Source organism: Schistocerca nitens, unplaced genomic scaffold, assembly GCF_023898315.1.
Source record: "Schistocerca nitens isolate TAMUIC-IGC-003100 unplaced genomic scaffold, iqSchNite1.1 HiC_scaffold_380, whole genome shotgun sequence".
NCBI classification, from domain to species: domain Eukaryota; kingdom Metazoa; phylum Arthropoda; class Insecta; order Orthoptera; family Acrididae; genus Schistocerca; species Schistocerca nitens.
In genome coordinates this window covers 7,482,412-7,495,978 of record NW_026045914.1, presented here as the reverse complement: position 1 = coordinate 7,495,978, position 13,567 = coordinate 7,482,412, and positions in this window count along the sequence as shown.

Below are 13,567 nucleotides of genomic sequence, written 5' to 3'. Positions count from 1 at the left end.
TACTTTTCCCAGCCCTAGCTGCAGATAGCTAGAGGTTAGAAAATTGACTGTTTGATCACTTCCAGTCTATGATTATCTGTACGTCTTTTGCTACAGCTGTCCATTTCAAACAAGGAATGGGCAGAAAGGTAGATAGAATGGTTCATATGGTACTGATGACACTACTTTTTCATCAGATACCTGAGCTCATTTCCCTGAAATATTAACTAAACATTTTCTCTGAATTTTCGTTAAATACTGAGATTCTCTAAACTTCAATTTAATTTGCAGTTCAGTTTTCAGTTGAGTCAGTATTTTGGAATGCTGGTGTCATGATTTTTTATTTTCTGTGTCAGTGAACTCTGATTTGATTGCCTGGAAATTTTTTCCATGGCCTCGATGAGATGAGATTGTGCATTACATTTATTAACGTAATATATCATTTCCCCATGTAGGCATCTACTATAACCTTCTTTTCACACAAGAAATGAATATCTATTAGGCAGTCCATGAATAATGCCTTTACTCTGAGCGACATGCCTATCATTTCTACATTCCTTAGCACCAGCAGAACACAGATCTGCCATTTAATTATCTGAAATTTTGTACTGTGCTATAGCTACTATGATCCTACAACAAATTGGGCTGGTTAATAATCAGACAAAATTTTCCAAAGATGCCTTAGGAAATAACACTTGCTGCATCACCCATGCCTCTTGTCACGTTAGGAGGTATGTCTCCCACCACAGCTTGTATAGCAGCCTGCAACAGAGTTTTCGATAGTGTCACCAAACAGTGACAGGAGAACTCGCATAGAAAAAAAGGTTTTACTTATGCAAATGTTTGGAGATAGTGGGTCCTTCTGATAGAAGTGTTGAAAGAGAAGGGAGAGCGATGAAGGGAAAGTAACTGGAGAAGTTTAGGAAAAGGGGTTGAGTTCAGAAAAGTCACTTAGAGCCCTGGGTTAGGGGAGACATACCAGACGGGCTGAGAAGGAAAGACTGGTTGTTTGGGACTGAACCAGATGAGATTTGAAAACCTGAGTGCTTTGAGGTGGAAGATAGTGTCATATGCAAGAAAGAGCTTACTGCTGAAACCTCCTGCATGAGTTAATAAGAGTAAAAAGCTGAGTGCATTGTGTATAACAGAGGGGATGCTGTAGTAGATTAAAGTCAGGTGGGTGGCAAGAATTGAAGATAATGTTAGTTCCCACCGCAGTCTGTTGACAAACTGGTGTCTGGGGGAAGAATCCAAATGGCAAATGTGGTGAAACGTGTACTGACATCACAACCGATGTTGTAGAGCATGCTATGCATCACAGTATTGTGTGTTGCTGATATACAACCTCTGCATATGCCCTTTCAACCTAACTGACAAATTGATGCTGGTCATGCCGACGTAAAAGACCAGTATGTACACAACAACTGGTATATGAGGATTTGTTTCACAGGTAGCTATCCATTTGATAGTAAATGTTTTGACAGTTACAAGGCTAGTATAGTTGGTGGTTGGAGGGTGCATAGGGCAAGTCTTGCAGCAAGGACAGTCGCAGTCATAGGAGCTATAGGGTAGAGAAATGGATGCAGACTGAGCATAGTGTCTGACAAGGATATTACAGAGATTTGGAGGGTGACAAGAAGCCGTTCTAGGTGCAGGAGGCAAAATCTCAGACAGAATGAATCTCATTTCAGGGCATGATTTTAGGAAGTCATGGCCTTGTCAAAGTGGCTGATTAATAAATCCAAGATGAGGATAATACTGAGTGACAAGTGGTGTGCTACAAAGCTGGTTTTTTGAGGGATCAGCAGCACCAGGATTGGATGTGATGGCCTGGGAAATCTGCTTTTTAACTAGACTTGTGGGGTAATTAAATCCAGTGAAGGCTGTGGTGGTGGTGGTGGTGGTGGTGGTGGTTTACAAAGTGTCTGCATCTGATAAATATATTTGCCTTGAATGCCAAGGCTGTATGGAAGGGAACATTTGACATGGAGTGGATGGCAACTGACAAAACGAAAGTACTGTTGTTAGTAGTTCAGTGTGGATAGACGTCTGTATCTGGTCATTGGTGGTGATCAGATCAACATCAAGGAAAGTGGTACAGGATTTGGAATAGGAACATGTGAAATTTAATTGGGAGACGGTACTTCGAGGTTCCAGGAATTTTAACAGGTCAGCCTCACTATGAGCCCATATGGCAAATATGTCATCAATGTATATAAAGAAAACCAGGGGTTGGAGGCTTATTGATTGCAGGAAAGCACCATCCAATCAATCCATGAAAGGTTAGCATAAGTAAGAGACATCCTGGTTCCTATGGCCATACCCTTAATCTGATTGTATGTTTTGTCCTCGGACATGAAGTAGTTGCTGGTAGGTGTAAAGTTGATTAAGGTGAGAAGGAAGCATGTCATAGGTTTGGAATCGGGTGGGCTCTGACTAAGGAAATGTTCAGGAGCAGACCGACCATGCACATGGGGGATGTTTGTATAGAGAAAGATGGCATTAGTGGTGACAAGTAAGGTGTGTGTTTGGGGTGGAATGGGCACAGATGTCAGATGATCTAGGATTTGTTGTCGTTAATGTAGGATGAAAGCTTTTGTACTATGGGTTGCAGCTACCGATTGACTAATTCAGAAATATGTTCAGTGGGTGCTTTGAAGCCAGAAGGTATAGGATAGCCAGGATGATTGGCTTTGTGGATGTAAGGATGGAGATAAAATGTGGGTGTGCATGGTTTGGTTGGGCTAAGAAAATATATGGATTGACATATTGGTCCCTGTGAGGAGCCTGAGATTTTAACAAGGAACTGCAGGTTACTTTGAATCACAGGGACAGGTTCTTAGATTGCAGATACTGTATGTAGAGTTGCCAGACATCTGGCATAGACCTTCAGTAACACACTCCTGTCAGTCAAGTACCATAGTGGTAGATCCTTTGTTGTGAGGATAGTGATGGAGTTATCAGCTTTTAGAGAACACACAACATGGAGTTCTGCAGAGAACAGGTTAAGGTCATGTTGTACGGACCTCAGGAAGTGTTGTGGAGCAATGCTGGATGTGAGGAATTCTTGTAAGGCTGATGAGGAATGATTTTGAGTTAGTGGTTGTGGATCAATTTGGGACTGTTGTCTCAACTGTTCAAGGCAGCATTCAATGATAGATTTGCTATTGGAAATGTTTTAGGACTGGGTTGCAAAGTGATATTTCCAATTGACATTACGTGTGAGGGAAAGCAGGTTTTTCAGCATAGCAGCATGATTAAATGCATGTTTAGGGCTGAAAGTTAGGCACTTTGATAATAAATGTAATTCAGGAGGGGAGGGTGCTTTAGATGAGAGACTCAGAATACTGTACTGTGGCGACTGGTTGTCACAATTGGGTTATTGTAAGCCTAAGAGGCAATGGCGAAGTGTGTGAGATGTTAAGGAGGTTAGCCAAGCTCAGTTTGTAGGAGAGTAGTAGTGGTTGATGGTGTCACTGTTTATCGAGCTGCAGAGGGACAGGAGGGGGAACACAACTGTTGTGGTTTAGGAGGATGAGGGATAGCAATTGGAGTTGAAGACTGGCATGTTGTTGCAGTTTGAAGTTGGCTTGGCAGATAACACCATGGAAGGAAACATGAATGGCCGATAACTGCAGGATTTTGTAGAAGGAAAGAAATCTGGTGGAGTGGAAATTGGCAGATGAGGCACACAGGTCACAGATAAGCCAGCTAAGTGCAAGAGTTTGCTTTATTTGAAGAGTCTGGTGTATAGAATGATTACATCCAGAATCAGGGACTTTCAATGTTAGGCCTTAGGACCTTAGTTTCGATAGTGCATTTTGAAAAGAAGTGATGTAATATATGAGGGGATTCACCATGGCAAGGTAGGATATAGGGAATGTTATAAATAATGAGAGTGGCAAGGAAAGAGAAGCAGAGGGTGGAAAAAGATTGAAAAATGGAAGAACAAGGAAAAAAATTTCTAAAAATTGGAAAAATTCATACAAAACTTGCAAGAACAGATAATTGTTAACAAGAGGTAATGAGTGGATGAGAATTTCTCACAAGAAAAGTGCTATATGATGCAAAAAAGAATGTCTCCTTTCTATGCCAACCCCTTCATGTATTGTTTGGAGGGGGATTTCCTGGCATCCATAAGTCTTCAGACCCTGGTTTAGTTTACATACATTGATGACATGTTTGCTACTGGAATTGTGGTGAGACTGAACTGCTTAACTTCCTAGAATCTCTAAATACTGTCTCCCAATTAAATTTCAAATGGTCCTATTCTCAGTACCATGCTACTTTACTGGATATTCATTTCATCCTCAACAAAGTCCAGCTACACACTTCTATCCACATTAATGTGCTAACAAGTGACAGACATTACACTTTGACAGTTGCTATCCTTCCCATGTCAAATGTTCCTTTCCATACAGCCTTGGAATTAAAGGCAAATATATTTGTTCAGATGCAGACTCTTTACAGCAGTACTCCACCATGCTCACATCTCAGCCTTGACTGGACATAAGTATTCCACCAGCCTGGTTCAAATGAAGATTTCCAAGGCCATCACATGCAATTCTGGTACTACTGATCCTTCCAAAAAATAGCTGAAGGTCACATAACTTGTCACACAGTATTATCCTGGCCTTTGAATGTATTTATCAGCTACTCTGACAAGACCATGACTTCCTAAAATCACGCCCCGAAATGAGATCCATTCTATCTGAGATTTTTCCCACTGCATCTAGAATAGTTTCTGGTTGCCCTCCCATGCTCTGAAATATCCTTGTGGGATGCCATGGTCATTCTGCACTCACCTCCTTGCCCTATGGCTCCTACCTCTGTGGCCATCCATGCTGCAAGACTTTCACTATGCAGCCTCCTACCACTACCCACACTACCCACACTAGCCCTGTAACTGGCAAAACATATAATATCAAAGGGAAACACCTATGAAACAAATGTCATATATTGGTTGCTGTGTAAACAGTTTGGTTTCCTACATTGTCAAGAATATCATCAAGTGGCAGTTAAGATGAATGGGCATTGACAGAGGGTGTATACTCGCAACACACAATATCCTGTCACAGAGTATGCTCTGCAACATGACATTCATGATCATGGTGGCTGCTTCACTACACATGCTATCTGGATTCACCAGTTTCTCAGAACTCAACAGCTCTCAGGTTTTCATATCTTGTCCAGTGCAGTCCCTAACAATCAGTCTTTGCCTCTCATCCCATCTACTAATTCTCCCATGACCCTGGGTTCTTACTGAGTTTTCTTAACTCTACTCCTTTTCTTAAACCTCTCCAGTTCCTTTCCCTTCTCCTTTCCCCTTTAACCCATCTGCTAGGAGGAGCCCTTGGAACCAAAACCTTGCATAAGTACAAGCTTTCTTTATATGTGTGTTCTCATGCTGCTGCTTGGCGAATAGATTATCTATCTATCTGATTACATTATCTCGTGGAAAAACTGCTTATTTTCCTTGTTATAGTTTGTTGTCAGCAGAGTCAAATGTAGTTTTTGGAATATGGTACATACGGTTGGTTAATGTCTGCAGTAACATTTCTGCTCAGATTATCATTATCAACATTACTATTATTCACCTAACTAGGGTCTGCAGGGTAGTTAAATGGCTGGTATTGCCACTGGGGAGCACAATTCTTGTTTGTATATGCAAGATGAAATCTGTTATTAAGCTGCTTTTTTTCTGTGATTGATGTGGTTTTGGTTATCTTAAGATTGTTATTGCGGGTCCCACATTACCATTCTGCTGATTGTTTTTATAATTTTCCATATTATCCCTGTTTCTGTTTATTATTGTTGTTGTTGTTGTTGTTGTTGTTGATATTACTACTACTACTACTACTACTACTACTACTACTATTATTATTACTATTTCTGCTACGGGGTGTCCTAAAAAGAATGACCCAATTTTAAATAGAATTATTTATTAGGAAGAAGTGCTTAACACCAACAAATTTCATATTAAATTACTCAGAAAAGACAGAAGTTTATAAAAATTACATCTTAAATGTTCAATATGTCCTCCATTGGCTGCCCGGACAACATCTAGCCAACAGCTGAATTCATCCCAAACTGATTGTAAGGTGTCTTCTGTCACTGAAGCTACAGCAGTAATCTTGTCACAAATAATATTTCTTGTGCATTCAGCCACAAATGTGGCTGAGCTCTTTGGAATGCATTTTTTCCATTCACATGATACTAGAAACAACAAAAATTTTATTCTCCCCATCCACTGTCTCTGATTGTTTGCCCAGGGATCTTAATATATGGGAATGAAAATTTGTAATAAATTAAAAGGGAACAAGTTGATGCAGATGAATTTAGATTCACTCAAAAGAAAGCTGTATGAGGTACTGACACTGAGGTGTTATTAGTCACAGGATGAATTCAGGTGGGAAAAACTGGAAATTTGAGCTGGATACGATGTGTTACATGTCCCAAAAAATATCCTTATGGTGCTATTCTTTTTAATGTAAAAATCATTGTAACAGTTTTATAAGCTATTGACATGTTTCCTGTACGCAAACCAAAAGGATTGCAAATGTACGTCATGAGATGAATAAAATACATCTGCATAATGTACATACAGCCTATCTGTATAGTTTCTTTTTGCTTGGATTGACATCTTTAACTGCCATAGAGAAATTTTCAGCACAGTAATGACCTTCCAGATGGGGCAATATAGCGACATGACTTCTTCCAACTTTAAAGGCCAGAAAAAAAAAAAAAAAGAAAAAATCTCACAGATGACCAGCGAAACATTAGTTGAAAATGTGAATGTTTGATATATTGTTGTGTACATGTAATTTATATTATGTATTGTACAATTTTTTTTACAGTAATAACACTAGTTTTTCACCTCAGCAGTGATACCACTTGTCATTTGTTCATCATAGCCATGGATTTCTGTTCGCTTCAGTTGACTGACAGTATACAAAATTTCAGTCTTTTTGTATAGAATTTCATCTGGATGAATTGGCCATCTCCAATACATTTTTGATTATTCCAAGTCATTCAGCATCTATTCTTCACTTATTACTCCTGCACTTTTGCCAGGGAAGAGGGTGGTCTTGAAGACAACCACCAAAAACAGGCCCTCTTGGAAAACATTTGTGTCATTTGTTTCCAGAGTGTTACTGTTGTCTGAGAGCACCTGTGAAGGAAAACATTTTGTGTCTGGCATGTTCAAATCTGTCCCACGCTCTCATCAGAATCATGAAGAGAAAATATGTCACTAGTATTATTTTTCTCATTCCCTGTTGCCTCTGTAAGTACAGAAATTTCACTGGAATGTTTTGAAACTTCAAGGAGGATTGCATTTCATTCTGTTTCCCTTTCTCTCCAGATTATTTTTCCATTGTATGCTTGCCATTGTTGACATCCTGAATGTTCACATGTCTGATGCTTTATCCCAGGGGGACATTTAATATTCTGCAACAGTTGGGCATACAACATTTTGTTACATCCTCCCTCCTATTATTTAATTCTCACAATATCATCTCACCCACATGATCAGTCATTACGCACAAGTATTTTCAAAGACTGCTTGTGGAAGACACTCAAAAACCTTGCTCCTGTGCTAGGAAAACATTATGTTCTCTCAGAATCATGACCTCAATTTTTCTTTATTACTGGATCCAAGTTAGTCATCAGCTTTCTGAAAAGACATGGGAATTCATCCCTAGGCACTGTGAAGCATCTTCTCTGTTTTATCAATCTTATCTGCAATGTGATTCTAGAGTCTGAAAAACTGATACATTGAGCTGTTACAATTGAGGTGTTAAATTTGGCAGGAGTGTGATCAAATTGGTTGTTTTCATCACAGAGACTTAAGACATTTTATATGGAACTTAGAGAATCACCAAATATAGCTTTTAGGCCTTCTTGATTCTTTAAAATTCGAAGAATAAGTGATGTAAGCTGTCTTCAAAGGACACCCTTATCATTTTGTAATATCTTAAATTTTCTGGTCCACCTTCTGCCCATGTGGACCATAGCTGATTGGCTTTATAAGTAACATAAGCAGCAGCCAATTCACCAACAGCATTTCCACATACCTCAATAGAAGTACATGATTTTGATGTATTTTCTGTTTGTTCAGGATACTTTGTTGTGCTATGAGTGATTGCCCTTATGGTGCCAGGACCATCAATCAAATTTGTTGTGTTAAAATTCTGTTTGTTCTCTGGTGGGATACCTCATAGCTCGTTTTCCAAATTAGGAAAAAAATTTTTAGTTTGTCAAACCCTTGCATAGATAATATTTTTTCAAGGTCTGTGGAGACAGAAAGGCCTTGTGACATCTCATGAAAGACATAGACCACACCTTTACAGGAAAAATTTCATATTTGAACACAGGCACTGTTCTCAATTTGTCAGGGTATGCATTAAATGCACAACACAGATCCAAAGATGTCATTGGAAAACCATATGACAACTTTGCAGCTCCACAGCTACAAACAGATTTTGTTCCTCCTCTGTGAATACAGGTAGTTGACTAGGAATCACTATGGATCTTCCAGTCAAGCACCGTGCCACTTTCATCTTCAGCTGCAAAGTTTTCCCATGAATTTTGCAGATAATTCCCTCGGAGACAGCTCATTTGTGAAAATCAACTGTACTTCTTTATTTAGAGTATCCCATCTAGCTTAAGTGTGTTTGTCTTAGCGATTTTTCTTCCCTTTATTGACACTGCAGAAAAGAAGGAACAATGACAATTTTCAAACATTTACTTCATGAAAGTATCAGTTTGCTGCAAAGTAGCCCAGTGGAGTTTTAATATTATGTTTATGTCCTCATGTTTAGTGCACATACTACACCACAAGGAGACTGTTCACGTTTCCTCAGTTTTTTACCAATAGCATGAACACATGTCTCAGCAATTATGATATCCAAAACAATGTTGCACAGAAAAATAAAGCAACAGCCTTTGGATGGTATGGGATGCTGGAAAGAAGTTGTAGCTTCTCTGACATTAGGAATAAGGTGTGATATTGAAATAAAGATCAAAGTTGCACTACACAAATTAATAACTATAGACACAAAGTAACCCCCTTTACAGTACTTCTCTGATTAACTTTTATCATATTTAAAGTCTTCTTGCATCAATAGAAACACCATATTAAAACATTTTCCATAAAACAAAAAATAAAAAATAAAAAAAATTTAAAAAATGATAATATTTCGTTACAACAGTATTGTGTAGTTCAAATTGTTAACAATGTCATAGGTTTTGTTCTAAATTTTTAGCTATAGCTATTAAAAAGTAAGAGAAGTGTTCCAAATAGTAATATACCTTACTAATATATCAAATTTCCTACAACTTTAAACAGATAACTTCACACTCTTATTTACTATATGTGATAATCTCCAACAATTTTTGACAAAACTGCCAATAATATTTTGTTGTGAACAAAATTCTCGCATGTGAGTAACTTGATTGGTGTTACACTGCAACTAAGATGCAAATGTTTTTGACAGAAAGCACAAATTTAAACTAAATTTTTGTCTATATAGCACGATAGCTTTCTTACAGATTTAAATGCTGTGGTTACGTACTGTCTTGGGCTACATAAGCTTCCCCTGTATCAACAAATGAATACTTACAGGTTTTAAGAACGTAAAAGTGTGAATACATGCATGTGGGCAGGTGTCTGTGGCTGACGTGCATGCAGGTGCAGGCCAAATGACAGATTCTCTCCCTTCCTCACCCGTCCCTTCCCCACACCTTCTCACCACATATTTCCCTTACCATTTCTGTGATTTCATTCTCTGTAATGCATTAAATTTGTTTCTTGTTTCCTAGCATGTGTTATTAAATAAGATGGCAAGATTTAATAGTATGGTTGAAAAGATTAGATTCAAAGGTTACTTAAAATGCATTTAATTATTACAAGTCTAATTTACAATGTGTTTAATGTCCAGCATAAAATTTCTACATTCAGACAGAACAAACCATTGGTAACGGCACACACCAATGATGGAAACATCTCTTGCAAATATACGTTGGACCAAGCATCGACATTATGCACCTATAATTTTGCAGCTTCACTTTGAAGATGAGAAAACTCTCATTATGGGAAGTTTGATAAATTCTACTGAATTTTTTTCTCATAAAGCTTGTGTCTCAGACAAGAATTACATGGTACAGCTATAAATTCCATTTGAAAATTGTGAGGACTCTTATCTGCAAAAGTAGCGAATGGTCTTGAAAAGAAGTCAAAAGATTGGTATAAATTTAACATACCTCCAAATTGCTTGAGGAATTGCTCTTTTATTGTAATAATTAGAGAAATATACCCCATGTCATTGCTTTCATGGACAGAAGACTATGTATGGAAATATGCTGCATTCTCTGATGGACAATTCCTTTCCCACAGAGCAACCTTTCTCATGAAAACTCAAACTTTTTCAGTCATTTCGGAAAGTACTTGATTTCCACATTGCAAGCTGTTGTTCAAAGCAATAGTACATTCTGTAATATTCACTAAAAATGCCGTTTCTACAACTCCCTCTGGATCTTCCATTTGGGGTCAGGCTTTCTTTTGTCCTTTAAAAACTGATTTATTGCTATAGTTAATTTAGAAATTCCTTTCAGTACATTGCTGCAACTAAGCTGCAAACTTCTCTCTTGTATCAAAAATCTCCATAATCTTCCACAAATTTCTAGTTTAAATGGGACAATTGTCAATACATTAAACTGTGGGATCTTAAATAACCAACTGTCCGAGTAACTACTTGCATGATGTCCTCCAATTTTGCTGCCTTAACATGAGATACCTCTAAGTGCAAAATACTATGAATGCTGTACAATTAACAAACAATATTGTGCATTTTATGTTGTTGAATTCATGCTGCTTGATAATTAATATATTTAAATATTAAAAAAGCCCACACAAGCCAGTTTGGATCAAAACAGAAGTTGTCTCATAATATGAGACACTCTGGAAAAAAATATTGACCAATAGAAAAACAGGTATACCCCAGAACAACGAATTCTCCTCCTTATTGCCTTTCTAACTTTTTGTACATTTATTGAGCAAAAAAGGTGCAGACAAGGCATACAAAAGTTGTTTTTGAAGTTTCCATTCTTTGAGACTCTAAGGGTAGTAATGCATACACTTGTGCCTGTTTCTCTGTTTGTCTCCAGAGCAACATCCAATGCGGAATATGCATTCCTTGTCTTCTTTTTGAAATGTACATCTGGAGCATTGACCTAGTTCAAATTTGTTGAGGCTTTGTGGCCCACCCTGAGGAAATTTATCTATTTAAGTTGTAACAGACTTCAAATAACTGGAAGATTATATATCCTTTGTTGTTGTCCTTTTCTTTTTCAAGAAGAAAATGTTTGCTTCTCTTCTTGATTCTGTTACATATTTATTCTCTTGGTATTTTTTCAAATGATCTCTGCATGCCGCTGATGTTGGCTGCTTAACAGAATCAGAATGTGCTGATTTTACTAGAGCTGGTGGCTTTGTGATTTTGGGAACTGACTGGATAACATTTAGACTTCGAGAATGATTCAGCAAAGAAATCAGTTGTCCTTTCCTTTCAGACTTTATTAAAATAAATCTAGGTTTCAGCTAGTGCCTACCATTATCAGTGCAAAACTACAAGAGGTACATAGTCAGGTGATTGTATAAAACGATACAACTTGTTGCATAACCTATACTGCTTATACATTAGATTACATACCGCTATTTCATATATTCAATACATGTCCCACTATTTCAGTCCCCATTTGGGCTTCTGTTACAGTTAGTACAAGACTACTGTTTTATGGAGGTCGGTTTTGCAGAAAACACCTTGGTTGGCTGTATGGCCTCCTCTATATGAGCTACACAACAAATAACATTCATAGAAAGGCATTGATCGTTTCTATTAAAAAAAACTTTAAATTTGCTTAGTAAGAATACAAAATAAAATAAAACTAAAGTTATTGTCATTTCTGTCTAAGTTACTGCCACATTTAATAGTAAACATACAAGCTGTACAAAATGCCAGATTCACTCCTTGTGAGCCAATTGTTTTGTTATTCCTTAAAACACGTAGGTAACATCAGTTTGGTAAAATATTTAAAAAAAAGTTTACAAAATACTAGGAGGCACATGCTGTATGCTGCAACTATTTGAAACAGTTTGGTTTAAATATTTTATCTTTTGTACCATTTCTTTATTTAATCATCACATTGAGGTATGTGGTTCCCCTTATTTCTGGAGAGTTCATAGATGGTGACAAATGTCAGCAAGATGGGTAGTTGATGACACTTGCCTTTCTGGCATACAGCCAACTGATGCATTATCAAAAAATCCTACCCTCATTATACAGTAGTCTTTTTAGGAACTGTGACAGAAGCTTGAGCAAGGGGGAATGATGTACTAGGACATGTATTGACACTATGAAATAATGGTATGTAATATAGTACATTAGTGATGTAGGTTATGCCACAAGTTGTAAATTCTTATATTATTGCCTGACTATATACTACTTGTATCTTTTAACATTGATAATGGCTAGGCACTAGCTAAAATCTAGATTTGCTTTAGTAAAGGAAAGGACAACTGGTTGCCGTGCTCCATCATTTTGAAAGTCATATCACAGTCAAAGAGTTCATTCCACATTCTAATGAGAAGCTAACTTCATAAACATTTAGATTCATATTTACTCTTGTTAGTGTGTTGTATGTCAAACTCCTGGTGTGTTCCAGGTATCATTGTCTCCAATTATTTGCCTGTTACATGGGAAGATTTCTATTTTCCAGATGATGTTTATAGCACTTTCCATTGTTACTGCCTTCAAGCAGCTTGTAATTCAGAATGAGGTTTCAACTTGACCTGGTTATTTGAGTACCAGGTTTATATTTCTTGGGAGTAAAGAAATTTAGACAGTCCCATTTATTTCACATAATAGGCTGCATTTTATATGTGGAACGGGGTAAAAAAACAGACAATGCGGACACAGTTTTCACTTGACTTGTCTCTCTTACGTGCGAGATAATTACAATTAGATCACCAGATCACTTCACAAAGTTGAAAAACCTCTTAACAGAAATATAAGGATGAAGCCAGTTACTAGATAGCAAGTCCTAATAAGTGATACTGTGATATACTAGGATATCCATGCTAACGTGTATTTTCTATGAACTATTTTGTGCTAGAAACTTAAGTCATTTTTATGCTGCTGAGCCTAAAGGACAGTTCATTCCAGCAAATGAGTGTGTACTTTGTGAAGAGCAGAATCACATAAATGTTACTGCAACAGAGACTAGGTTTCAGCGTATAAGCACATACATTCTAACAACTAGAATTTCAAAACTTTTTTTAATCAAGGATTCTTGACAATTTCCAGCTCCATAATGGTCTTATTGTCTCTGCACTACATTTCAAGTATTGTGAGGACTGAGTTCTGACTCTTCGCAAGTGAGCTGAGCACTTACTATAGTCAGAATGTTTCATTTGCAAACTCTGCCACAGTAGGCAGCTTTCGTTTCCCTTCAGAATCATTTATGGTAATGACAGCCTCTTACCAGCAAATGAAATTCAGTGTCATATCAGAACATAAATAGTAATTTT